This window comes from Macrobrachium nipponense, chromosome 20 (genome assembly GCF_015104395.2).
Source record: "Macrobrachium nipponense isolate FS-2020 chromosome 20, ASM1510439v2, whole genome shotgun sequence".
Taxonomy (NCBI): Eukaryota; Metazoa; Arthropoda; class Malacostraca; order Decapoda; family Palaemonidae; genus Macrobrachium; species Macrobrachium nipponense.
Window position 1 is genome coordinate 15,224,773 of NC_061089.1, and position 26,642 is coordinate 15,251,414.

Genomic DNA, 26,642 nt, shown 5'->3' on the forward strand with positions numbered 1-26,642 from the left:
TCTCCTCCCCAATTATATTACATGTATATGCAGTTTAAATTTAGTAACAACAGCTGTCAAGCAGCTTTCAAGGAAAATTTCCTCTAGAGACACACTACTCTCATTCACTTCAGGGATGCCAGCATACCATTCACTATGCCCGTACATTTTCTACCTTTCTCGTTCTCCAGGCCCAGTCTGGATATCCCGGGAAACCTTTCTGCCACTCTTAATTATTAATGTTCCACTATATGACCATACACATTAACTGTACACAACGTGCGCTCTTGCTACACTCAGTTTCATCCTCACAGTCTTCGTGACAGTTAACTTCTCATTTGCCTTATATCCCATATCCACAGCAGACAGAATAACTATTTACCCTCTACAGAATCAGAGAACCCGTCCTTTTTTCTGCTGAATTCTGCAACTGTATATTTCTAATATTTTTTGGGGGGGAAGGGGGGCGGAGGTTATGCGGGCTTCTAAACCCTTGCATCTGGTGTTTTTCACTTCACGTATAGCGGCGAGAATATTGTTTTGTTTTAAGTGAATGGGATCGTCTTCCATTTTGGGGGCATGTTTTCTCATTAAACAGTTCATAACTCCCTACATAATGTTGCACGCTACTGACACTGCATAGGGAAACAACTTTCAGATAGTACCGGAATATATATATATATATATATATATATATATATATATATATATATATATATATATATATGATATATATGTATATATATATATATATATATATATATATATCTATGGTATATATATATCATATATATATTATATATATATATATTATAATATATATATATATATATATATATATAATATTTATATATATATATAGATATATATCTATATATATATATATATATTTTTATATATATACAGCAGATACACTTGACGAGACTAGTAACATAATGGTTGCTTCTATTCCTTCATGGATAATTTCAATTATGTTTACATATCTAAAGTGAATACCATTGACGCAAGACTTTTCATAGTATTGATTTGCAGACGCTTTAAAATACCAGGGGATTATTTAATTTTATGTACTGGTGCACAATATCTCCTAACATATTTGATTAGTCCAGCTCTCGTGATTTTGTACTTGTATATTCTGTATATTCATAATTTTTTTTTGGTGTGTCATTTACGAGTGGTTCAGTGCTATAAAATAAATATATACAGGAAATGCGGTGGGTGATATTCGAACGATAAAATAGGAGAAGCGTGGTACTTAGCAAGATATAAGTACAAGATTTGGAAGAGAAGAGGAGTGTTTTATGGAAGCAGAAACTGGGATATACAGAAAGAGATTGTTGACCCTACTCTCCTTGATAAAAGTGAAGAGTTTAAGTTGAATGCGAATGGAGAAAAAGAACGTATAAGCTCTCAAGTTGAATTGTTTGCACAGTAAACTTTTTTCTAATGCAAAGGCCCATTTGATAGACAACCAAACGCCCTACTTATTCAAGGCCCTAAGAAAACAAGGAAGTTGAAAGGGAGCAAGAAGACTGTGCTTGAACGAGGAAGGAAGCTATAAACCTGCCACTTGAAGGTTGTAGAATTCAGGCAGAACGAATGCAGAAAGAGAAGCCCAAAGCTTTAGCAGTCTGTCGCAGGACCTTTTTTATCCGAGAATTGCTGATTTATACAGAGTAAATGTAGAAAAATAAGACCTGACGTATGTTAGGAAGTGGTTTGTCAGGAGGAAAGTTTTGCACTAAGGGCAGCAGGACAATTATCTAAATAATTTGTACAGAGAAGAGACGACTGACCAGATATTGAAGAAGTAATCTAAACAAGAAGGCTAAAAGCCAGCGTAAGAACACGCATAGGTTTTTAAAGCTAGATAAGAAATTTGCAATATCTGATGAATAGAGGTTAAATAGCCAGAACACGACACGTGTTTGGTAAAAGAGTATTTGGTGACAAAACCTGTCGGGACATGCCTAGATTTTAACAAGGTTCGAAAATTGGAAAGATTAACCAGTATTTTGAATGGTGTTCTGTCACGTGCAGAAAACAAAAGGCGGATTTAATGAAAAATCTGCTTGATTCGGAAGTTTGAGAGAATGGAAAGTTTCAGAGAAGGAAGAGGGAGACCTAATGAGACCTAATGAAATTGAAACTGTGTATTTATGGCATAATTTGTTAACCCTGCTTTTGATTTTTATGGTCCATTATTAATTTGTTTTCTATAGTTGTAACCGTATGTTTTCTTGTTAACTATTTGCTAACTGCTCGTATTAAGGTTACTGTATTAATTGTGATTGCATTATACAGATCCTGTATGTAAAGTAATTATTTTTCCCCATACTTACATGGAACTTTTATTTTTGGTTATTTGATGTACTGACTCATTCATTTTGTTAATGATTGTTATACTGATTGTTCGATATTTGCCTTTTTGATATTTGCCTTTTCTGATAATATTCAGATTAAATGTGGTTATTTTTGCTTAATGGTTTTTGCTTTGCCACTGGTGCCTTTATAAAAATATTTAATTCAAACAATTGTACATTTTATATATAATAAATTAGTCTTAAGGTCTCTGTTTCGTATTACTTGTTTCGTCCTCCTTTGACTGTCTCAATTGCTGCCAGATTTTCAGTCCTGATAAATTTTTTTATTTATTTTTTCATAATTATGTTTTAAAGAACCTGATTAACCCAACAGTGGTTCATAACATTTGGCCCTTCAGGAGAACACATACGAAGCTGTACACACAACGCAGACGAAACTGCCCTTCATGAGAACAGACGAAGCTGCAACTCTGAAGCCGTGCTCCTCAACATGACGCAGACGAAGCTGCTAACCCAGACAAAACTGGCTCTGCCGAACATCTTTATGCTCGTCCTTAACCCTGCAGGTCCTGAGTCTTAACCAAATAGCCATTAAGGACTCCAACCGTGACTGCAAGGAAACCCCATGCTGCTTACAACCTGCTCAGGTCTCTGTACCTTACTGACTGAAGCAGTCAGACACGGGCTGTCGGACGTTACCTTACCTCCACCTCTTCTACCAATAAACAAGAGGTGAAACGACCCTCACGGGGAAACAACCCGAAACAACCGTTTCGATCGTCCGAGACAAGAAAAAAATACAAGGGTGCGTAACACCCTTACACCTCATCACCCTTAAGAAAATAAAATGAATATTTTTTTTTGTTTTTATCCTGTAATTACTCTCTCCTCCAATGTCGCCGCAAAACAGCCAAACCATACAGAACTGATCCTGGCAAGGTCGCCAAATGTTATGAACCACTGTTGGGTTAATCAGGTTCTTTAAAACATAATAATTATGAAAAAATAAATAAAAAAATTTATCAGGACTGAAAATCTGGCAGCAATTGAGACAGTCAAAGGAGGACGAAACAAGTAATACGAAACAGAGACCTTAAGACTAATTTATTATATATAAAATGTACAATTGTTTGAATTAAATATTTTTATAAAGGCACCAGTGGCAAAGCAAAAACCATTAAGCAAAAATAACCACATTTAATCTGAATATTATCAGAAAAGGCAAATATCAAAAAGGCAAATATCGAACAATCAGTATAACAATCATTAACAAAATGAATGAGTCAGTACATCAAATAACCAAAAATAAAAGTTCCATGTAAGTATGGGGAAAAATAATTACTTTACATACAGGATCTGTATAATGCAATCACAATTAATACAGTAACCTTAATACGAGCAGTTAGCAAATAGTTAACAAGAAAACATACGGTTACAACTATAGAAACAAATTAATAATGGACCATAAAAATCAAAAGCAGGGTTAACAAATTATGCCATAAATACACAGTTTCAATTTCATAATTACCTTAAGCATTAATATCAAAACACTGGGGAAAACCGAAGGCACTAAAGCCTTATGCATTAAATGCTACAGGACACTCAACACCCAGGAAACCGTGGCAACTTGCAGAGATAACACCCGAGGACCCACTAAGAATACCTCCTGAAGAAATTCACCCAGCCGAAGCTGTACACACAACACAGACGAAGCTGCCCTTCAGGAGAACACAGACGAAGCTGTACACACAACGCAGACGAAACTGCCCTTCATGAGAACAGACGAAGCTGCAACTCTGAAGCCGTGCTCCTCAACATGACGCAGACGAAGCTGCTAACCCAGACAAAACTGGCTCTGCCGAACATCTTTATGCTCGTCCTTAACCCTGCAGGTCCTGAGTCTTAACCAAATAGCCATTAAGGACTCCAACCGTGACTGCAAGGAAACCCCATGCTGCTTACAACCTGCTCAGGTCTCTGTACCTTACTGACTGAAGCAGTCAGACACGGGCTGTCGGACGTTACCTTACCTCCACCTCTTCTACCAATAAACAAGAGGTGAAACGACCCTCACGGGGAAACAACCCGAAACAACCGTTTCGATCGTCCGAGACAAGAAAAAAATACAAGGGTGCGTAACACCCTTACACCTCATCACCCTTAAGAAAATAAAATGAATATTTTTTTTTGTTTTTATCCTGTAATTACTCTCTCCTCCAATGTCGCCGCAAAACAGCCAAACCATACAGAACTGATCCTGGCAAGGTCGCCAAATGTTATGAACCACTGTTGGGTTAATCAGGTTCTTTAAAACATAATTATGAAAAAATAAATAAAAAAATTTATCAGGACTGAAAATCTGGCAGCAATTGAGACAGTCAAAGGAGGACGAAACAAGTAATACGAAACAGAGACCTTAAGACTAATTTATTATATATAAAATGTACAATTGTTTGAATTAAATATTTTTATAAAGGCACCAGTGGCAAAGCAACAACCATTAAGCAAAAATAACCACATTTAATCTGAATATTATCAGAAAAGGCAAATATCAAAAAGGCAAATATCGAACAATCAGTATAACAATCATTAACAAAATGAATGAGTCAGTACATCAAATAACCAAAAATAAAAGTTCCATGTAAGTATGGGGAAAAATAATTACTTTACATACAGGATCTGTATAATGCAATCACAATTAATACAGTAACCTTAATACGAGCAGTTAGCAAATAGTTAGCAAGAAAACATACGGTTACAACTATAGAAACAAATTAATAATGGACCATAAAAATCAAAAGCAGGGTTAACAAATTATGCCATAAATACACAGTTTCAATTTCATAATTACCTTAAGCATTAATATCAAAACACTGGGGAAAACCGAAGGCACTAAAGCCTTATGCATTAAATGCTACAGGACACTCAACACCCAGGAAACCGTGGCAACTTGCAGAGATAACACCCGAGGACCCACTAAGAATACCTCCTGAAGAAATTCACCCAGCCGAAGCTGTACACACAACACATACGAAGCTGCCCTTCAGGAGAACACAGACGAAGCTGTACACACAACGCAGACGAAACTGCCCTTCATGAGAACAGACGAAGCTGCAACTCTGAAGCCGTGCTCCTCAACATGACGCAGACGAAGCTGCTAACCCAGACAAAACTGGCTCTGCCGAACATCTTTATGCTCGTCCTTAACCCTGCAGGTCCTGAGTCTTAACCAAATAGCCATTAAGGACTCCAACCGTGACTGCAAGGAAACCCCATGCTGCTTACAACCTGCTCAGGTCTCTGTACCTTACTGACTGAAGCAGTCAGACACGGGCTGTCGGACGTTACCTTACCTCCACCTCTTCTACCAATAAACAAGAGGTGAAACGACCCTCACGGGGAAACAACCCGAAACAACCGTTTCGATCGTCCGAGACAAGAAAAAAATACAAGGGTGCGTAACACCCTTACACCTCATCACCCTTAAGAAAAAAAAATGAATATTTTTTTTTTTTTTTATCCTGTAATTACTCTCTCCTCCAATGTCGCCGCAAAACAGCCAAACCATACAGAACTGATCCTGGCAAGGTCGCCAAATGTTATGAACCACTGTTGGGTTAATCAGGTTCTTTAAAACATAATTATGAAAAAATAAATAAAAAAATTTATCAGGACTGAAAATCTGGCAGCAATTGAGACAGTCAAAGGAGGACGAAACAAGTAATACGAAACAGAGACCTTAAGACTAATTTATTATATATAAAATGTACAATTGTTTGAATTAAATATTTTTATAAAGGCACCAGTGGCAAAGCAAAAACCATTAAGCAAAAATAACCACATTTAATCTGAATATTATCAGAAAAGGCAAATATCAAAAAGGCAAATATCGAACAATCAGTATAACAATCATTAACAAAATGAATGAGTCAGTACATCAAATAACCAAAAATAAAAGTTCCATGTAAGTATGGGGAAAAATAATTACTTTACATACAGGATCTGTATAATGCAATCACAATTAATACAGTAACCTTAATACGAGCAGTTAGCAAATAGTTAGCAAGAAAACATACGGTTACAACTATAGAAACAAATTAATAATGGACCATAAAAATCAAAAGCAGGGTTAACAAATTATGCCATAAATACACAGTTTCAATTTCATAATTACCTTAAGCATTAATATCAAAACACTGGGGAAAACCGAAGGCACTAAAGCCTTATGCATTAAATGCTACAGGACACTCAACACCCAGGAAACCGTGGCAACTTGCAGAGATAACACCCGAGGACCCACTAAGAATACCTCCTGAAGAAATTCACCCAGCCGAAGCTGTACACACAACACAGACGAAGCTGCCCTTCAGGAGAACACAGACGAAGCTGTACACACAACGCAGACGAAACTGCCCTTCATGAGAACAGACGAAGCTGCAACTCTGAAGCCGTGCTCCTCAACATGACGCAGACGAAGCTGCTAACCCAGACAAAACTGGCTCTGCCGAACATCTTTATGCTCGTCCTTAACCCTGCAGGTCCTGAGTCTTAACCAAATAGCCATTAAGGACTCCAACCGTGACTGCAAGGAAACCCCATGCTGCTTACAACCTGCTCAGGTCTCTGTACCTTACTGACTGAAGCAGTCAGACACGGGCTGTCGGACGTTACCTTACCTCCACCTCTTCTACCAATAAACAAGAGGTGAAACGACCCTCACGGGGAAACAACCCGAAACAACCGTTTCGATCGTCCGAGACAAGAAAAAAATACAAGGGTGCGTAACACCCTTACAACAACCAAACGCCCTACTTATTCAAGGCCCTAAGAAAACAAGGAAGTTGAAAGGGAGCAAGAAGACTGTGCTTGAACGAGGAAGGAAGCTATAAACCTGCCACTTGAAGGTTGTAGAATTCAGGCAGAACGAATGAAGAAAGAGAAGCCCAAAGCTTTAGCAGTCTGTCGCAGGACCTTTTTTATCCGAGAATTGCTGATTTATACAGAGTAAATGTAGAAAAATAAGACCTGACGTATGTTAGGAAGTGGTTTGTCAGGAGGAAAGTTTTGCACTAAGGGCAGCAGGACAATTATCTAAATAATTTGTACAGAGAAGAGACGACTGACCAGATATTGAAGAAGTAATCTAAACAAGAAGGCTAAAAGCCAGCGTAAGAACACGCATAGGTTTTTAAAGCTAGATAAGAAATTTGCAATATCTGATGAATAGAGGTTAAATAGCCAGAACACGACACGTGTTTGGTAAAAGAGTATTTGGTGACAAAACCTGTCGGGACATGCCTAGATTTTAACAAGGTTCGAAAATTGGAAAGATTAACCAGTATTTTGAATGGTGTTCTGTCACGTGCAGAAAACAAAAGGCGGATTTAATGAAAAATCTGCTTGATTCGGAAGTTTGAGAGAATGGAAAGTTTCAGAGAAGGAAGAGGGAGACCTAATGAGACCTGGCTATAATTGGCTCCGTAGGGGGGTTAGTGCCGTCAATGCACCTCACGCGGTTCACTGTAGGCATTACGTAAATGTCCTTTGGAGCGTCCTTTCGGCCCCTAGCTGCAACTCTTTTCAGTCCTTTTACTGTACCTCCGTTCATATTCTTTCTTCCGTCTTACTTTCTAACAGTTGATTCATAGTGCAACTGTTATAACTGGAAAACCTCTTGCTCTCAATTTTCCATTCAGCGGTGAATGACTTTATAGGTCGCAGCGCTTGGTCTCCTGTCTAAATTGTATGTTCTGTGGCTAATTTGTGTGAAAGGTGTCTCGAAAAGGAAGGGACTTAATGTCCAGGAATCCCTTAGCTTTACTGTTGTGGTGAGTCAGCCCTGCGATCTGCTAGAGACTGCCAAGTATCTCATTTTTTGCTTTCTTTGGTCAGTAGAGACGCGATGGTTGTCCAACGCTTATGTACCTAAGTATGTCATTGGTGTTATGCACTAATACAGGGAGGGAGGGGGGGGGGGGGCGCCCACTGCAGTTAGGCATAAGACATAAAAGTGGTGTAGCTATATGTACACTATATATATATATATATATATATATATATATATATATATATATATATATATATATATCGAACTACAAATGTCCTTTAATATCTAATTCGCTCTACCTCGGAATTAATATATTTTAATATATGTTTAACCGAGGGGGAATTTATTAAGCGATAATAGAATATATTAATTCCGAGTAGAGCGAATTAGATATTAAAGGACATTTGTAGTTCGATATATGTATATGGATCACGGTAATGTGATAGACTTATAAAATGACTACGTGCGGGCAAAAGCACAACCACGCAACCGAGAATGAGATGGGCTGTATGCAGTCTCCAAAACAAAAAATATCTACGCGGGCAGGTATTTGAGGTGGGAGGTCGGCATATACTTATATCTCTTGCAGTGGCGGGGTGGTCTGGGGCTTCACTGCCAGTCCTGGAATTGAGAGGTCGATGGTTCGCGTCTGTCGATTGCCAATTCTATTATCGCTTAATAAATTCCCCCTCGGTTAAACATATATGAAAATATATTAATTCCGTTGTAGAGCGAATTAGATATTAAAGGACATTTGTAGTTCGATATATGTATATGAATCACGATAATGTGATAGACTTATATATATATTTATATATATATATATATATATATATATATATATATATATATATATATATATATATATATATATATATTTATATATATATATATATTCTATATATATATATATATATATATATATAATATATATAATTAAAATGGTTGATCTAAGAAAATGCACAACATTTTCGTCTTTCAATGGACCTCTTCTTGTAGCGTTTCCTTAATAAACGCTCCAAAAACAGGTCCATTTGGAGGACGAAATTGTTGGGCATTTTCTGAGATAAACCATTTTCATTTTCCTATGTGGAATACAGCTGAATTACATATTTTCGTGCCTAAGAAGATTACAGTACTCTCTCTCTCTCTCTCTCTCTCTCTCTCTCTCTCTCTCTCTCTTCTCTCGTCCTCTCTCTCTCTCTCTGCCTCCTCCCTCGGCCCCTCTCTCGCCTCTCCATCTCCCTCTCTCCCGCTCTCTTCTCTCAAGTCCCCTCTGCCCCTCTCTCTCTCATCCCTTGCCATGCCTCTCCCCCCCCTCATACTCCTCCCTCTCCTCCCCCCTGGTCTCTCTCTCTCTCTCTCGGTCTATATATATATATATATATATATATATATATATATATATATATATATATATATAATTTTCCGTCCTCTTTACCAATTGTTTCATAGTGTAACTGTGAAGTTTTCCTTCTTTATTACACCCTCCAAACCACCTTACTGTCAATTTCCTTCCCTTCTAGCTCTCTCAGCTCAGACTGACCTTATAGTATAGGCCCCAGCATCTTGCCTTTGGGCTAAATGTGCGTGTATATTGTGTATATATATTATATATATTACTATACATATGATATATATACATGTATAATAAATTCATATACGTTATATATGTTTTTTTCTTGTGCGTGAATATTTATAAACACCAAATCTGTATATTTTATATAGATATATTTAATATGAATATTCATGCCCATGAATATAAAACCGAATGTGCATGTGTATTTGTACCTCCATGCATAATGATTGTTACTGGGAATAGTTTGCATTGCTCATATCTGTTATCTATCATTAACGAAAAACACCCGTGGATCGTCTCGTATTCCCAATGACTGCTCATTCCTTTGAGCTGTATTTCATGTTCCCATTCGCATACTTTTTTTTGTACGCGCCCATGCCCACACAAAGGATGTGTCAGCGTTTCATTTCCAATGACGCTCTTCCTCTTCGAAAGTTTCTTTCATTAGGCATTTCGGGTCTTCCTAACTTCCCGGTCATCGAGATATGCTACTCCTGTTACAACGCTCCATCGAGCACTTCGGAAAAAGATAACTAACTTGTCAAAAAGGTTTCTTCTGAAAGTATACCCGTCGAAAATGTTTCTTGAGGAAATATACTTCTCAAAAAATGTTTTAAGAAAATAAATTTGTCAAATATTTCATGAGAAAATAAAATTGTCAAAAAGGTTTAAGAAAATATACTTCTCTAAAATGTTTATAAGAAAGTAAACTTGTCAAATATTTCCTCTAAAATGTTTATAAGAAAGTAAACTTGTCAAATATTTCCTCTTAAAATGTTTATAAGAAATTAAACCTGTCAAATATTTCTTGAGAAAAAAATTTGTCAAAAATGTTTCTTAAGGAAATAAATTTGTCAAAAATGTTTCGTAAGAAAATAAATGTCAAAAATGTTTATTAAGAAAATATACTTGTTAAAAATGTTTCTTAAGAAAATACACCTGTCAAAAATGTTTAAGAAAATACACGGAAGGTAGGTAGACCCATGAGTGTCTAATGAGGGAAACTTCTGAAGAGGAATGTCGATTGGGAATGAAACGCTGGAATATCCTTCAGTTATGCACGCGTGTGTACAAGACATACGCATTTGGGAAGACGGAATGCAACTCAAAAGGAATGAGCAGCAATTGTGAATACAGGGCGATTCAAGATTTTGTTTAGTTTGTGTATATATATATATATATATATATATATATATATATATATATATATATATATATTATATATATAATTATATACAAGTAGAATTTACTGGTCATTTTTACCAGATACTTATGTATATGTAAAAGCCACATTGCCCGCTCAACTTCTTTTCTCTTTTTTGGATACGCTTGTCACTACAAAGCCTTGAGATCCAACTTCAAAGAAATATGAAAGAAATCATGATGTCCGGTAGAGGGAAACGAATCCGCAACACCATAATCACGACGAGGTCACCTTGCCGACCTGTGTGTATGTGTGTGTGTGCGTGAGCGCGCACGTGTACGGTACACGTATATGTATGTATACTTATACATATAAAAAGTTATATTAATTACATAAAAACTCACCCACACACTTTCCGTTGAAGTTCGTTTAAGCTCTCGTTGGGCTAACATACATGTTTTGGCTGACACTTTCCTGGCAGGTAGGAGCCTCATTTGTATATTTCCACAAATGTGGTATTAAAATCGTAAACTCTAGAGAACGAACCATTTTAAATGTTCAGTAACTCATTCAGCAAAGGCAACCTTGGCCCCCTTCCATGTTGCCCAAGCCATTTACATATTAGTTCAGTAAAAAAAAAAAAAAAGTAAAAGAGATGATGCCGTTTTTACCTTTACTCTTATTCGTTTTTCTGATTGTGACCTTTATGAATTTGTTCATATGTATGTTTGTATATGTATATGTACACACACACATTCCACACACAACCCCACACACACACACACACACACACATATATATAATATATATATATATATATATATATATATATATATATATATATATATTATATTATATATGTATATGCCTGTACCTGCGATGTTCACAGAATATGTGCATTGGTGTTATTTTAATGGAGAGTATCCTGTAGAAATAGTGTTGCCGGCTCATATGTTTTTCATTCAAAGCTTGCAAAAGACATGTTCCCTTTATGATGTGTTGGCATTTAATGGAGAGAGAGAGAGAGAGAGAGAGAGAGAGGAGAGAGACGAGAGAGAGAGAGAGACGAGAGAGAGAGCGAGAGAGAGAGAGAGAGAGTTTTAATTGTTTGTGTTTAATGCACTGCGACAGAGATGCATATTCTTCTGATCCAAAAGTGACAGGAGATCGGTTCCCTTGACGCAGTCCTAAAATTTGGCAGAATTGGGAATAGATAATTGTCACTTGTGTTTTAAAATAGCGGGTTGACCGGTCCTACTGATATTTAGGAGAAAATAGGGGGAAATGGTCCTGGTTCTATGATGTAAGAGAATCTGTCCCTTTCGATTTATTTTTCTCTTTTTCGTATTTTATTTTTCTCAAAATGTTATGATTTTGAGTTTTCCTGTGATGGCCCTTATCCGAGTTAGCTTATATTTAAGGAAAATTACTCTCAATTCATGTATCTATAGCATAAGAGACATCCCTTTAAGAACCTCTTTCTATTTTGTCAGTATATATGCCTCATAGAAATTGAAGCAGATGATTACGACTTTTAAATTCTGAAATAATTTCGGATCCGATTCTGTTGATATTCAGGGAATATTGTCTTAGATAAAACATCGTATTATGTGAGGGGCAGCCGCATTAGAGCCATTTTTTAAAAATTCAGTTTCATTCTTACCTATTCCTACAGATTTTATGCAAAGGGAAAAAATTTGTATTCATGTTCACGTCAGCATCATCTTGCACATTGTTCAGCCCCTTTTTTTTATTCTCGTTCTCTTTTGAATGAATGTAAATTCATTCATTTGCAAATGGCATTCAGACTATTCCTTTTGTCCGGAATAAATGGAAGGTTTTTCCTCCTCCTCCTCCTCCTCCCTCCCACCACCTCCTCCGACCTCCCACCACCTCTTCCTCCTCTTCCCCCTCCTCTTCCCCCCTCCTCTTTCTCCTCTTCCCCCTCCTCCTCTTTTATTATTTTTTCCTTCTCTCTTACATATAATTCTTTGTTATTGAAAGTAACATGACATTTCCATTCCAGAACTGGAATGGTCTTTTGACTAAAACTTTGGAATTCTCTCTCTCTCTCTCTCTCTCTATCTCTCTCGCTCTCTCCTCCTCTTTTATTATTTTTCCTTCTCTCTTACATATACTTCTTTGTTATTGGAAAGTCAACATGGGACATTTCCAGTTCCAGAACCGGAATGGTATTTTGACCTACTAAAGCTTTGGAATTCTCTCTCTCTTCTCTTCCTCTCTCTCTCTCTCTCTCTCTCTCCTCTCTCTCTCTCTCTCATATTTATCACTATGCACATATAGATAGATAGATGGCTGGATAGTGAAACTCACTCAAACAAATTTTCTAGCTCTGGACTTATCTCGGGTCAATCACTGGTGTATATATTTATATAAGCACTTATATAACTATATATATATATATATATATATATATATATATATATATATATATATATATATATATATATATATATATATATATATATATATATCTATATCTATATGTATATATGTATATATATATATATTAGATATATATATATTATATATATATGTATATATATATATATATTAATATTTTAATATATATATAATAATTATGTAGTTATATTAATATACGGGTATGTATAATTTAATAGGTCAACGCATGGCTGCCCCGCATTACTGTTTACAATTTTCTAATTCACAACTAGCTTGACTGAGGCCACGAATGAATTAGGTCGGCAGAAAAATTGCAGCACGTTTTCAAATGATTTTATTTTTTAAGTTCTCGAAAGCGAACGTGTCCTGGAAGAGTTCTGCAAATGAAGTTTTGGGGGGGAATGGAATGTTGACCCAGATGGGATGGGATGTCGCATCCCATTCGTAATGAGATTTGTAATCATACTCTTATCTCCTGTCTTCATTTTCCTATTATTATTATTATTATTATTATTATTATTATTATTATTATTATTATTATTATTATTAACCAGATTTATTGTTATTGCATTTTTTAGGATTTTTTTTTTATCAGATGTTGATTATATTGTATTTTTTTATCGAATGTTTTCGTACAAGATAGTAAATATTTTGTTTGTTTGTCGATATTGTACCTTCATTAAAGACACATTTTTCTTGTAAATTTTCCTTATTATCTCTTATTAGGAATTAGTTTTCAGTCGTCTTGATTTAGCTTAATTTGTCTCTATGATGGAAATTATTAGAAACATTGGCGACAGATTATCACGTAATTTCCTTTGCCTACTGAAACAAAGATATTAATTGCTTTACTCTTATTTTTATATGCGTGATGGTATTCATCCTTGTGTTATAGTCAGTCTGTAAGTCACTGCCTATCAGTCTTCAAAGTAGCTATTATTTTGAGATTTAGTAACAGTTTCCTATTGGTATCAGTCAGTTTTCCTGTTAATGACAATCGTTCTGCTTAATGACAGTTAGATTTTGTTAGTGCCATTCAGTCTTCATGTAAGTAACAGTCAGTATTTTAGTGAATGAGAATCAGTCTGCTTAATGACAGTCTGACTTTGTTAGTGCAAGTCAGTCTTCCTTTTGGTAACAGTCAGTTTATCATTTAATGAGAATCAGTCTGCTTCATGACAGCCTGACTTTGCTAATGACTGTCAGTCTTCCTATTGGTAATGGTCAGTTTTTCATTTAATGAGATTCAGTCTGCCTCTTGACTTACCGACAGTCAGTCTTCTTGTAATTGACAGTCAGTCTGTGTGCATAAGACTCATGGAAAGTTTATCCCCATTCATTTGAGAAGCCTTGCAATAGTGAATCGTAATCTCGTGATGGAATCTCGTGGTAAGCGGATTTTCCCCTTCCATAGATTCCGGTTGGAATTGCCATCGGGGCTACTACATGGAACCGAAGGATCCGTGATGAATTCCAAAAGGGGACGCCATTAACAAGTTGTTCTTCTTTTACTTCCCTTTCCATGTCTCCTTTGATCTTCTCTCCCTTTGTTGTGATCAAAATCACTTGCCTTAATCTATCCATCTTAGTTCTCACGTCACGTGGTTAAACACGGTGTTTTTCTCACGTTTTTCTGTTTCCCAGTTGTCACTTATGAATATTCCTTTTCGGAACTATTTGTTTCCACCAGTTAAGTTCTCCAAACACATTTTCATGAGAATCTCGAGTTTCACTTACTACCGTAGCTCTCTGACTACAAGCAGAAAACACACATACAAACATACACACATATATATGTATTATATTTTTTATATTTATTTATGTACTCTTGTTTAGAAAGACAAAACGTACTTATAAATTTATATTTCAAACACACATACACATACATACACACGTACGTACGTACGTACGTAAAATAAGGGTGGGATAATACAGGAAGTCCCGACGGATATCCTCAGGGATATCTGTAGCGTTACAGTCTGTCGTTGTTACCAGGGAAAATATGGACGAATTGTATGTTATTTTATTTTCCTCTGTACGCACATATCCATTTGTATATCCACTTGCATCCATAGTGAAGTATTTGTATTTCAATTATAAGAATTATTCATTTCGTCTATTGTCATTGATGCAGACATTGCATAGTTATTCTTTCTATTGAGTAGTCTTTTGCGTGCGTGCGTGCGTGTATGTGTATATGAATGTGTGTATATGCAATTTGTTCATTTTGGCGATGTTGTTAAGCTTATTTTTATAATACGTGGATGAATTATTAAAAATCTCAACTGTAATATTTCTTTCCCTGCACTTCCACTATTATTGATGTCATTGTTGTCCACGAAACCATTTCATTTCCACATACTCATAAATACACCTCTACAGTGGTTCTTTTCTTGTATATTATTTCACTGTTTATCAATTCGAGAACGAAGCAACTGACAATGGTGAGAATTTCTTGTTGGTAGTCTGTTACACTGATATATATAAGACCATTATTGAACTTATCATAGTTATTTTTCTATCCTTACAGGTACGAGTGTTGTTGCTGTATGTTGTTGTAGTAATTGACAGTCTCATGTGCAAGATTATTCGCCATTACCGGTAAGGTAATTAATTGCTACTTTGAGTTTTTTTTATATCATCCTCTATAACCTTAGTTTTCCCTAGTCCATACTACTATTAATGTCATATTTAAGTCACACTCGTCTGCAACTGTAGCTTTTAGTGGTTTGGGTAGATGAAAAATTATCATCTACAATGGTAAAATGATTTAGACGTTTTAGATTTGTAGTCGTAGTAGTTGCTGCCATAAGTAATGAATTTTATCATCTGCAACCGTAGTTTTTAGTTGCAACAACACTTACTTGAAGATTGACTGCTTGCCACATTTTGTCCTACAAAAGGCAGTTTTATCATAATTACGACAGCATTAAAAAAACACTACCATTTGCAACGATAGTATTTGAACTTGCGACGGGATATTAACAACAATATTTCTAAAATAAATTTTTTGATAACAGCAACATCTGGAATTTTTGTATCACTGAGTTGCTACAGTGTTTGAATAAAGGATGTCGTCTGCAACGTAGCGGTTTATAAGTGCCACGATATTTGTAAACCATTACGATGTGCAACGGTAATCTTGTTTTAGTTGTTACGATGTATGAGAAATATCACTAACAAAAATGAGTTTTTATCTTTCATCCCAATGTTGCTTTTAACAGACTGTTTGCTCGTACTAAAAATTGTCTGCACGAGCTGTATTTTTAATGAATTTAGAAGTGAAACGTATTTTTGTCAGTTGTGGACAAGATGAATTCCAGTCCTCTTTCATATTTAAGTCAATTCTGGATTCACATCACAGTTTATCAAATTAGTATGCGAATTAAATGTCTGGGTCTTTCCATTTGATTTAATTTTTATGAACATTACAAAACATCTTTCCGACTGTAAAAACTTATCTATGAGAACGACCTTAAGCTCTAGTATGAAAAATAATTAAATCGAATTTTCGTGCTTTGATATTCTGGTTGTTTTCGTGTTTGTCACTTACTTTATTGGATTGCAGTAACATTCTGATGTTAATTTATTTTGATTTATGTACATTTGGGATCACGCACATAACGTCGTCGGCTCATTGTGTCAGGGATATATTGGATTTGCTCAAGTGGTTATTTCCGGTGGAGAAAACACTTTATTTTTTCCTTTTCATTGCGTTACGGTGTCAATTATATATCGTGGCCTCTGCTTAGTGCCTTTTCTCCTGAATATTTTTATTTGATCGGATCTGACAGTTTTTTTTTCTTACATAAATATTGATGTTAACTATATCATCTTTTGAATGCTTACCAGAGATTGTCGTGTTGGCTTTTTTTTTTTTTTTTTTTTTTTTGGGGGGGGGGGGGGGGGGGCAGGGAGGTTGCCATTGGGAAATTTCCAAACATGGCGAGGGCTAAATCTAAAAGGAGTCAATTTTCTGCTTGCGTTGAAACGATCTTGATTGTCGAAGATTCAAAATGCCATGAAATTTTTTTTATATAGATAAATTTAGTTTTTTTTTATATAAATTTAGAATTTTCTTGCATATCTGTTACACGTTTAATTGCTTTAATGACTACCGCTGGTAATGAGGTAATTGTAAAAAAAATTGGTACTTAATAAGTTAGGAGTTGTATTCAAAATGAAAGGCATAAAGGAATATATATTGAAATTTAAACAAATAAAAGCAATTTTTATGGTGTTATTAGATAAGTAGCTCGAATCTCTTGCATATTTTAACCCCTCGAGGTGTTTATGACGAGTCTCCTTTTTTGGCCATTTAAAAAAATGTTTGGGGGTGTGGGGGGGGGGGGCCGGGTGCCTCTTATGTACTTCACTAATCACACCTGACGTTACACACCTGAACCTCGGCTGAGCTCCTTGTGGAGGGTTTGGAATTTGGTAAATTGTCTTTTCCTGGTTTTTGTTTGGGGTCTCTCTTGTGCTTCTTTCCTTTTACCTTCTTACTCTTTATTTTGCTTTTTTCTATATCCGTTCTTCTTGAAAATTTCAGTTCAGGCTTTTGATATATATATATATATATATATATATATATATATATATATATATATATATATATATATGGTTGTGTGTGTGTGTGTGTGTGTGTGTGTGTATGTATGTATATATAGTATGTATGTGTGTGAGAGAGAGAGAGAGAGAGAGAGAGAGAGAGAGAGAGAGAGAGAGAGAGAGAGAGAGATAATAAAGACAAAGGCAGTAGTTAGTAACGTCTTCATTACGGAATCTATCGAGGCATGTCTCCTAGAGGTTACTAAGACCACCTGCAGGAGCAACATTATTATGATCTATTTTTTCCCCCCCATTTTCATTCGAGAGCCATTGATTCACGCAGAAGTGCGCTGTGTATGTCGTGGCAGCCGGTGCTTGCAATATTGCGTTGTTGTGTGTCTACAGCGTCTGATGTGGATGCAATCTTGTTAGCATGCGCATTGAGCAGTCAGTTTGCTTGATGAATGCAAGCCAAGTCACTTGCAGTTACCGCTCCCTTTATGGAATTTATTGATCGATGCGTTTTCGCTCCGGATTTCCGACCCTGTTTCCGTTGTCCGAATTTCTTTTCGGATGCTGGAAGGAGGGTGGGGTGGGTGTTGAGGCGAGGTGGGCGGGGAAGGAAGAAGAGGTGGGAGGGAGGAGGGGATAGGGAGAGGAGGAGGAGGGGGAGGCGGGATATTTCGACAGAACTTCATCATTGACGGCGTGGGCGCCAAAATATTAATTTAGTTGAGGCCGTGTTCAGCGTGTGATGAATTCCCGATGGGAATTCAATGCTGGGCTGCCATGCTTTGTCGCAATCTCTCCACGCTGCCGTGAAGTGTCTGCTTTGATTTCAGAGGAGGATTTTTCTTTTGGAGCAACAGCTGAGATTCAGGTTGGAATTGGTTGGCATTAACAGAGTTCTTTGCCCATCAGATAATCTAAATTATTTATGAACATTAATTTGTTGATAGTCTAACATAGGCGGCGCATGAAGCTTTTAAAATTTATGATTTTCTTCTTCGGGCGTTACTTTAGGTTGGGTTAGGTAGGTGATGAATTTTTAAAATTAATGATCGGTTTTGTTAAAATATTGAATGTCTGCACTATATTACATTATTATAGGTTTGCCTAGTTGAAAATCATTTGTTGGCAGGGGGAAACTGTACGGTCTAAATTGTAAGAGCTGAGGTTTTTGGACCGTCAACACAAAGCTTTGTTGTAGCCCAGTTCTGAAGATCATAGTTGCACAAAGTGAACTGAGGTGAGAATGGAGGGATAGAAGGCTTAACCCGAAGTCTGAATGTGCACAGTCTCGATAAAAGCGAAATGTTACATTAATTGCTTCATATATAAATAGCTTACTTATCGGGAAGTAACTTTTATTAAATCTGTTAACAGAATATAAAAAGGAACAAGTACATGAGTGGGAGCAGAATCTCGCCTACGGGCTTCTGTCGCGACGAATAAAGGAAAACTGGAGAAGATGAAAATGGAAAAGCGAAAGGAAAAGAAAGGAAAGGAAAGGAGTAATATAATGAAAATAAAAGTGCTGCGATGTGGGGCGATGGATGTCGCTTAATTGTTAATGTTATCCTTGATTGTAAAGCATTTAGAGAGAAATTTGTTTTTGCAGCCTTAATATGTAAATAAATAAATGGAGAGAGAGAGAGAGAGAGAGAGAGAGAGAGAGAGAGAGAGAGAGGGGAGAGAGAATATAATTACGATAAAGAGAGTAGAACGGGGGTGAAGGATGGGGGGGGGGGGGAGGGGGGAGGGCTGTCGCGGACGGGTATAACATTTCATAGTATCTGAAGGGGGACGATGCTATTTACAGCTGGATCAAGTGTTTGTTTGGTGTGTGTAATCCGAGAGGTTCGTGTTTGCTGCCATTGGGCCGGTCACGCGATAGCTCCTATTTGTGTGGAAGTTATTCGCTGGTTTCCTCTCCGGATTTAAGTGGGTGGCGTGACCCTGATCCACTTCAGAAAGGCCGCCGCTGTTGCAGGCGTCAATTATATACCGGTCGGATGAAGAGAAGATTGAAATGTGATTTTTTTTTTTTTTTTTTTTGGGGGGGGGGGGCTTTTTTATTATTATTATTATTATTTTTTTATTTTATTTTATTTATTCATTTATTTTTTGAGTTGAATGCGTGGCCTCATCCACTTGCCCCAGTTGGATGCTCTTTTCGAGTTGGTGATATTGTTAGGCTTTAGAGGGAAAAACTGTTATTTTAGGTCTTTTAAAAAGCTGGATTAAATACTTTTCAGTTTATCCTTTTCCTCCCGTACATTTCCAGAAGCTGTATTTCTTTTACTAACTTTTCTATCAGCTTTATATTTTCTTTACTTGGCCGACCCATCTTTTTCCTACATTCATCACCTCATCTGTTTTCGTATTCACATCTTTCTTCTGCTCTCAACATAAACCAAATGCGTTATTTAATGCTGCTATGTATTTCACACTGACAGATTTTTTTCCTCGCTTCGGTTTTCATGGCACAGAATGGCCTCTTGTCACTATTAAACATTGTACTCTCTATTTTTTTATTAAAATAGCCAATACGCTGCTAAGGTTACTGTGGTACCTAACGCAATCTCCCGAGAACTCTTGAGTGTATTGTTGAAATATTAAAAAAATAACTGACTCTCTTTCAGAACAAATCAAAATCAGATAGAAACTCCTTTGCCTGCGCATTCATACAAAAATTTTTTATTCTTATAATAGTAAACACATGGAATCTTTATAGACGATCATCCGTCTTTTCATTCCTCGCCTATCCTCGTTTTTGTTTCTGTACTGGAATAAGATATTCCACTCTTCTTCCGCCCTTTCCTCGATCCTTTTACTTTTCTGAAAAGAAAACTTGTGCCGGCTTTGTCTGTACGTCCGCACTTTTTCCATCCGCCCTCCGATCTTCAAAACTACTGAGGCTAGAGGGCTGCAAATTGGTATGATGTTCATTCACCCACCACTCATCAAACATACCAAATTGCAGCCCTCTAACCTCAGTATTTTGTATTGTATTTAAGGTTAAAGTTAGTCATATTCGTGCGTCTAGCAAAGATATAGGCCAGGCCACCACCGGGCCGTGGTTAAAGTTCCATGGGTTGCGGCTCATTCAGAATTACACCGAGACCACCTGAAGGTAGATGTATTTTTGGTGGCCTTGATTACAGGCTGTAGTGGCTGTACAGAAAACTCGATTCGCTTAAGAAACTTCGGGGCATTTTCTACTTGTTTCCTTCGGCTCCTGGGATAGTATTAAAATACACTGCATCAGCTAACGACTGGACTCTTGAGTCGTGTTCCCTTCTTGTGTTACAATTCCGAATAAGAGGTTTCTGGAAGAATTAGAAATGAGTAGAACTGCATGAAGGGTCGTGAGTGACCAGAATACATCTAGGGGGGCTTAAAAGTCATGTACGAGTGTATGTATGAATGTTCAAAGTCTACGTTGTACAATATGTAAGAATATATGTAAGTATGTTTGAATTGCGTCTGTCATGTACAATGGGTTAGAATAGTTATTATTATTCAGAAGATGAACCCTATTCAAATGGAACGTCCACAAGGGGCCATTGACTTGAAATTCAAGTATGTATGAAGTGTGTATGTGTGTGTGTGTGTTGTATAGTATGTAAGATTATTTGTGTGTATCTTTCAAGCGTAAGTCTGTTGTGCATTAGGTAAGAATATCGGTATGATTAAAGTGTGTTTGTTTATTGAATAGTATGTAAGATCATTGTAAGTATATTTAAAATGTCAGTTTGTTGTATAGTAGGGAAGATTATTTGTGTTTAAAGTGCGTCTGTATTGTACAGCAAGTAAGATTATTTGTATGCATGCACTTTAAAAGCTCGTACTTGTATTGTGTACCACGTAAAGAGAGAGAGAGAGAGAGAGAGAGAGAGAGAGTACGACCCGTGCAGTGTAAAGGTTAAAAAACTGCCGAATGGCTGTGTGTTTGTGCCTGCACCATGGCGGCAGTGGAAGGAAGGGTCGAACGTTGAATATACATAGAGGGATGTAGTAGTTGGAGCCGAAGCAGTAAATGTAAAGGGGTCGAGACCCCGTGGACAGAGACAGAAGAGGTGCTTCAGGAAGGAGAAAAGGAGGCAGAACTTTCCTTCCTCCTCAGTTGGTGTATTAGGGACTCTTCACACGGGTCTCATTATTCACGAGAGAGAGAGAGAGAGAGAGAGACAGAGAGAGAGAGAGAGAGAATGTTCTGCGTTTTCATCTCACCTTAATTCATGTTTTAAAAAGATTGAAAACATGTGTTTTGAAGATGGGTGTACTCATGCGCCCCCTCCAGCACGCAGGTGCTCGTATATTACGTCGTGCATTGCTGCCCATGTCATGTTGTAATAATTAAAACGTATGTTATATGGTGGGAGTGAAGATTTGAACTACATTGCCATAGACTTAGTTGAAAGAAAGATTTTTTTTCCCATTCTATGGTTTTTCCAACCTAGCCTATCTTCGTTTTCTAATAATTTCAGAAATATAGTTTTCCTCACTGTTGATGTATATACTCAAAGGGCATAGTTGGCATTTTAGCATTCTGGACTATAAGAGGCTTCTCATTTTTCCTTCATATGGTGAGGCTGCGTTAGCGACAAATTAATGTCCTGTATAGTCTCTACATTAGCTGTTATCCTTATTTGACCCAGAAAGTTGCGAAAAGTAACAATGTTAATTGTTTGTGGTTATTAGTTTGTAGTTTTAATTTTTGTTCAGGAAATTTTAAAGGAAAATTCATACGCAGTTCACAGTAGGTAGCTGGGTTTAGCTGTTTTTGTGTATTTACTTAGAATACCTTGGAACGAATGATGGAGGGGTTCTCTGTTATGCAAAGTGCTTTAACGGCGTAAACGTAATTTGGGGTTTCTGTTTCTAAATTAATTTTGTCACTTATCACCATGTACACGAGCAGGTAAATATAAGATTAATTTCCTGGTTATTGAGAAAGTTTTCCTTGGCTGATTATAGATAGTCTTCTCTTGTTGTCTCTTGAAACGGCTGTGTCATGGTGACGAAGGTAATAAAATGGGTTTTAGGTCATCTCCACTCCACGTTGACAAAATTCTCAGAATGTGGGCCACAGAGTAAAGACTGAATTCCGCGCCGTTTTCCCTTAGACGACGTTCTTGTTGAAGAGGCCATTTGCATGGCAACCCGGATTGTATCCTGTCCTTTTAAGCCTAAACCGAAATTCATGGACAAGATGACAATAACAGTACCGTCACCAGACCCGGTGGTCATGGTAGTAGCCTGTTTGCTGCTATCCCTGTACTGTTGTTTACTCGGTAGTGCATATTTTTTTTATGAAGAAATCATCTCGAAGAATTTATTTGCACCATTATTTTAAGCAATTTCTTTATATCGTTATGGATGAAAATATTCAAATATATAAATATCTATAATCATAAGTGAAACTGACAATAATGTTAACTGGGATGTTATGGCACTTTCAGAAGCAATAAAGTTGAAATACACTAAAATGCTAATTAATATTAATTTGCATCCTAGATTCTGCAAACTGAATTTATTCATGGTCTTCACTGGACCCATCTTGGTTGTAGATTGACTACTGTTCAAATTTTAGATGGCGAACTAAGTGCACGAACATCGCACTTTTATATTTTTTAAGAAGCAAAGTCAGAACTTATACAAATAACACAGCCTTTCTTTGTTATTTTTCTGGACAACGTCGTATTGCAAATGCTTTCCCACACAAACAAATACACACTGCCACTTTTTGAAGGTTCAGTTAGCCAATCGGTCGTCGTGGTAAGTTGTGCAGTTGTTGGCTAATTCATTAGATTAGGCGTTGGGCTTGCAACCTCATCTCCAGACATGTGTGTGCGCGCGGGCGCGCGCTTTTGTTACCTCATTGTTTGTTATGAGGTGGGGTCTCTATCCAGAGACACTTGTCAACCCAGCCTTTCTTAATTCGTTCAGTCATTCCATATAATATCTAATATATATATATATATATATCTATATATATATATATATATATATATAATATATATATATATATATATATATATATATGATTATATATATTGTGACGAAGTGCCAAGTATCTGGTTACTACGCTTACCATTCATTTATTGTTACCTCACAAAAGCCAGACACTTGAACCCTCATCACAGGTATTAAAACGACTGAATACTCTAAAGGCAACAGTGATCCCTTAACAACTTACCAGTATTGCAGAAAATCAGACTTAAGTTCATCAAATCAGGTGTGAGGTAATCTTGTAGGTAATTAAATTAATCAAAGGGTATCACTCCATCAACAACTTTAAAAGTCTAAATATTTCCCTGATTTCAGAAGTCGAAGTACTTCCCTGGTTCTAAGTCACTTCAAGTAAATTGAAGGAAAACAGATCAATTACCACTCTATGTTTCTACCTAACATCAATATAATCAAATGCAAATATACTGGTATAAAGAAAACACTTATAAAAATTTTAAATACAAAAATTTATTATTAAACTAAAAATTTATAAGTGAAATTCACAATATCTTGGAAAATTACTGTTACGACTGAATACTCTAAAGGCAACAGTGATCCCTTAACAACTTACCAGTATTGCAGAAAATCAGACTAAGTTCATCAAAACAGGTGTGAGGTAATCTTGTACGTAATTAAATTAATCGAAGGGTATCACTCCATCAACAACTTTAAAAGTCTAAGTATTTCCCTGATTTCAGAAGTCTAAGTACTTCCCTGGTTCTAAGTCACTTCAAGTAAATTGAAGGAAAACAGATCAATTACCACTCTATGTTTCTACCTAACATCAATATAATCAAATGCAAATATACTGGTATAAGACAAAGAAAACACTTAAAAAAATTTTAAATACAAAAATTTATTATTAAACTCAAAATTTATAAGTGAAATTCACAATATCTTGGAAAATTACTGTTACTTGAAAACAAAGTAAAGTTTAATTAATTCTTGAATCAAATTAAGTAAAATTAAATCAATATTAGTTTATCACAAAATTCAAGAAAATTAATTCAGTCAAAATTCAAAAGTATTAGGCAATAATTGAAAATTTGAAATTAATTCACAAGTGCTAAACAATGATTAAACTTGAAAAGAATTCTAAGTAAATGCAAATTAATTCACAAGTGTTAAATTTAATTAAATGTGCAATGATTAAGCAAAGAAAATAACTAAGTCAATCAAATTGTGAATGCAAATGAAAATACAGAAAAATGTGGGCAATATCAAAATAAAAAGGCACACTTCAACAAGAAAATGAACAAATGCACAAAAATGAAACAAACACAAAACACAAAAATTTGCAATATGTAAAAGTGTAAATCTTTTCACTCAAAACATTGTAACCATCAGTTTTTACCAAACCACTGTTCCTATCAGTTATTAGTTAACCACTGTTCCTATCCGTTATTAGTTGCAACTAATAAAAATATAACACACTTTACCTTTTTGGTATACCAACTTCTTTCTTTGCTGCCGGCTTGTTTCATAATTTCACAAAACCCAGGCGCCGTTACAAAACAATGTTTGTTCACATTCCACAAAAAACACTAAATAACACTAAATAAACTCTAAGAAATATCAAATATGAAATTGTCAAGTTACGAGTGACCATTCAAATAAGTACGAAATCGTTGTGTTACTTTTAAAATCAAAAGTGCTATGAGAGAGAGAGAAGAGAGGGAGAGAGCGAGATGAGGGAAGAGATAGACAGAGAAGAGAGAGAGAGACGAGAGAGAGAGAGAGAGAGAGAGAGAGATGTGAACGACTCTAGTATCTAAGATCTAATGAAAAACTTCTCTACGAAAGCTGGACAGGGGAAATGACAACTGTAGCTTTGAACGGGCCAAAGATATGCTCTCTCTTTCTTACATTCTACGTTATATATATATATCCCTAACACCACCATTATATACTAGTGATATAATGAAATCTGCTTTCCCGGGTCTGGGCACCATTAATTACATGTGACGAAGTGCCAAGTATCTGGTTACTACGCTTACCATTCATTTATTGTTACCTCACAGAAGCCAGACACTTGAACCCTCATCACAGGTATTAAACGACTGAATACTCTAAAGGCAACAGTGATCCCTTAACAACTTACCAGTATTGCAGAAAATCAGACTTAAGTTCATCAAATCAGGTGTGAGGTAATCTTGTAGGTAATTAAATTAATCAAAGGGTATCACTCCATCAACAACTTTAAAAGTCTAAATATTTCCCTGATTTCAGAAGTCGAAGTACTTCCCTGGTTCTAAGTCACTTCAAGTAAATTGAAGGAAAACAGATCAATTACCACTCTGTTTCTACCTAACATCAATATAATCAAATGCAAATATACTGGTATAAAGAAAACACTTATAAAAATTTTAAATACAAAAATTTATTATTAAACTAAAAATTTATAAGTGAAATTCACAATATCTTGGAAAATTACTGTTACTTGAAAACAAAGTAAAGTTTAATTAATTCTTGAATCAAATTAAGTAAAATGAAATCAAATTAATTTATCACAAAATTCAAGAAAATTAATTCAGTCAAAATTCAAAAGTGTTAGGCAATAATTGAAAATTTGAAATTAATTCACAAGTGCTAAACAATAATGAAACTTGAAAAGAATTCTAAGTAAATGCAAATTAATTCACAAGTGTTAAATTTAATTAAATGTGCAGTGATTAAGTAAGGAAAATAACTAAATCAATCAAATTGTGAATGCAAATGAAAATACAGAAAAATGTGGGCAATATCAAAATAAAAAAGCACACTTCAACAAGAAAATTAACAAATGCACAAAAATGA

At 35.9% G+C, this 26,642-nt stretch overlaps 1 protein-coding gene across 7 annotated transcripts in view; it reads left to right on the forward strand.

The window, feature by feature from the left end:
* LOC135222340 (43 kDa receptor-associated protein of the synapse homolog) overlaps positions 1-26,642 on the forward strand; it is a 485,735-nt gene that overhangs the window by 41,199 nt on the left and 417,894 nt on the right. The window contains exon 2 of one of the 7 annotated variants that reach the window (XM_064260432.1): positions 15,808-15,883. The exons of the other annotated variants lie outside the window; for them this stretch is intronic. The gene's annotated coding sequence lies outside the window, so the exon portion shown is untranslated. The remainder of the gene's footprint in view (positions 1-15,807; positions 15,884-26,642) is intronic. 7 annotated transcript variants of the gene reach the window in all.